Below are 3746 nucleotides of genomic sequence, written 5' to 3'. Positions count from 1 at the left end.
AAGACCGTCTCATGCACCTTAGAACGCTTCCTTTATCGCTCTATAGAGAGATGCATGATTTTCTTCTATTCAGTAAAGTCAATGACGGAAAGTACAATATTCCATGGAGAGAATATGTTCTCATCATGGAAAACCTCAAAGGAACCAGAGCAACCTTTGATGAAACAAAAACGTTCGTTTTTCAAAAATTTCAACTTCATCCACTAAACCAACTGTTTGGCAACGAGTCATTCTTCTACATAAACGAATTGGCAGCCAAGTGAAAATTTTTTGGAAAGAGCGTCAAGAAAAAATTATCAGATTTTATTGGAACTATTTTAAATCTTATTAGAACTAATTCAACATACAAACTTGGACCTTATTGGATATATAACGATACAGATTAGAAAACTAAAACTTCCGAAGGCTTTATAAGCCCTTCCATTTATCGGAGAAACCCATTATATTTTTCATTATAATTATAACCAGTCAAGTTTTTGCATAAAATTGAAAAAAATTATATATTTTTTTGTAATTGTAGACTATTTAAGCGAAGCCATACTTTTTTTCACAAAAGGAAACCGATAGCTTGTCCAGTAAAAACAGTTTGCTCGCCAAAATGTATGATTCTTGTTGGTGAATCAGGGCAAAGCGCAGAATCTACGAGTCTCAAGTCAATGTTCATATTGAAAAACAAAACTGGAAGAGACAAAAGTGAAAATTATTTTGGAGATAAAATGATTGCCTTCACTAATAAAGACAGAGCCTTCAGACCAATCGCAGTAGGCAACAAGCTTGAGATTTTTGTCTAAAAGCACTAGATAAAGAAGATAAAATTGACCCTTTGGAAATTTTTGTAGAAAAAGAAGATAAAAATGACCGTTTGGAAGTTTTTTTTTCGGTGATCTTCAATCAAATATTTCCCCCGACTCTTCCTGCACCTTCTTCGTCAAATGCCGATGCAACACATGTAGAACTTAACTAATTTTCAATCTTAAATTTTCTGACAACTTGTATAAATTCAATTTTGTTTTTGATTTACCCCATAAAAGCTAATTACCCCAAAAAGTCGTTGTTTATCTCTCTCTCTCGGCAAAATATTGTAACATCAGCGAAGAAACAAAGATCAACTAAGATCAAAAACAAGCTTAACCTTTTTTTCTTTTTGTTGAGGGATGAATAGTGCTTTAGAATTCGAAATTTTTTTCTCAATGTTAAAGTCGCTGTTTTTGTGAAGCATTTTTTTGATGCAAGATATCCATCAATAAAGCTAATTTTACACAACGAAAAAGTTGTTTTCTCGATTCCAGCAACGTTTTCAGAAGCTTGAATAACGGGAAAAAGGCGATTAAGTTTGAAAAAAATAGTTCTTGCGCTTGATGTTGATGCTGGTGTAACAATTTTCATTTTTGGACAAAAAATTGAATCTATTATATTTGAATGCGAGTTTCATCATCTCGCCATGTTTAAGTTTTTTCAACGTACTTATTTTGCATACTTAACCCTTCATGCAAAAATTGTTTAAAAAAAGACAGAAAACTTGCCGAAATGATTTTTTTCATTTTCATTTTTTTTGCCTTACTGTTGAATGGAATAGTTCCGTTATTGAAAGTTAGAATGGTAGCGTCAGCTATTTTCGATGCTTTCACCCTCAACCACTGTTGTTATTATCTGGCTATTTATTGCTATCTGGTTAGGGTTACATAGTTACATTGACTCCATCTTTCTTGTGAGCAAACTTCAATGAACATAAATAACCCAAGAATATCATTTTCTCATCGCAAACGATTTGTTGACCAGTTGAAAAACCGATCTAAAAGAAATTGTTTAATCTATCAGTTCCCGTTTTTGCATGGGAATTCAACATACAAAAAACTATCTCAGTGTCGAGAAAAATTGGTTTGAACCTTTTCAGTTTTCAGGCTGAATTAGAAAAACCTGATCAGAGACTAAATTCTCTACCAGAACATGAGCGCTGTTTAGCCTATAAAGGCTTAAAGTTAACGATTTATCTATACTAGAAAAAACATAATTTTCAAAAAAAGCAACCCAAAAAGTGAAGAAGCCATGACTAGACTGCTCATTTAAGGGCTTAAACCCGAATGTTCCTGCTGCCTCTTAAAGGCCAGAGGAATAAGACATTTTTAAAAAAGAATTTAAAAAAAAGAGGATTTGAAAAAAACTAAGTTTTGTAAAGACATGTAACCAAATAAGATTCTCATAAGCCCACCACATTAAAAGTTAGTGCATTATAGTGTGAGATTTCAGATGGAATTTTTCAAGGTTTTATTCATTTTTTGACTTTGAAAGCTGAATCAAAATATTTCAAGCTCAAAGAAATTCGAAACATAATCAGACTGAAAAAAATTTTCAGAGCAAGGTATACTTCCTCTCTGATTTTCGACTCAACGAATGATTAGTAGTGAAATTTTTTTAATAAGACCATTTGGAGGTGCCTAGCATAGTGGTAACGCGTTCAATTTGAAATCGTCAGATCGTGTATTCGATCCCGTGCCATGACAATGATAGTGTGCGAGGACCAGCTCTCACTTGACTTCTAACTTCAGATCTACCACAGCTTGACCTATTTCGCCTGCAATAGTGATACCACGTGAAAGCTCTAGACGCACAAAACGGCGATGTGGGGATATAATATAACTGGACTATCCCCGACAGGGCTGTTAAGGCCTACTGATAGCTCCTTTGCTATTCGCAAAAAAACACATTATTATGATTATTATTTGAAAAATGGGGAGGAACTTTGTATTCGGGTGTGTTTTAGTTTTTTTTGTTTCCACGCAAAATCAGGTACCACAAATAATCATCGGACGGGGTTGAGTAATTTATCTCATTAAAACCCATTTAGTCGTAATTGGAACAATACTTAAAAGTTTGGCAAATTTTTTCGTAGTGTCGAGAAAAACACATTTAAAATTTTTGAATTTTGGTCTGAATTCAAACTACAGAGGTGAGCTTGCAGGCTTACAATAGCTTATTTTTTCACTTAATTTGGGGCGTGAAAATGTACTTTTTTTCGAGTGAAGTTAGTTTTTGGAATTGCTTAGCGCGATTGTGGGTTCCTTGCTTACAGCTTTGACAATCTAGGTTTGCTTTAAGAAAATCACAACTATCGAAGGTGGAAGAATTTGAAATTTGTTAGACTTAATCATCTGTGTGCAAAAAAGAGAAAAATCAATTTCCAGGGTTTTGCTCAAGTTAATTTTCGCAACAAAAAGAAAGATGTCCATATCTTGGGTTGCAAAACCTTAAAAACTACCAATATTATAGTTACATCTATAGGCGCGACTTATTGGAAAGTAAAATTGAAGAAAAAATTCTTTTTGATCGTAGATAAATGTGCTTTTTCATTTTTTCTTTTTTTTTGTTGTCTGTTTAAATTTTTGCTTTGATTCGGCCATGGTGAAAATTTTTTTTTGCCCTCAATCAAACATCACAAGGACAATTGATTTTTCTATGCTGGAGCTATCTCAGTGACGTTATTTCTTGGTCTGCTTTGAAAAAAAAATTATATCATTGACACAAACTTTCCGATGTTTAATTATTTGCATTGTTTAGGCTCTAATAAATATTTTTTTCTTTGTGTTTCATAAAAGAATTATTAAAAAAGGGGTATTCTAGCAAACAAAGTTTTGATTCATTAAAAAATTCAAAAACAAAGAACAATCTTAACTGAGCTTAAAAAAGCCAAGAACAATCTAAAGAAAATTTAGTTTTATTCGAGTAAAGTTAGTTCTTGGAATTGATTA

The sequence above is a fragment of the Symsagittifera roscoffensis genome, chromosome 1 (assembly GCF_963678635.1).
Source record: "Symsagittifera roscoffensis chromosome 1, txSymRosc1.1, whole genome shotgun sequence".
NCBI lineage: Eukaryota > Metazoa > Xenacoelomorpha > Acoela > Convolutidae > Symsagittifera > Symsagittifera roscoffensis.
Note: the sequence above shows the minus strand (reverse complement) of the source record.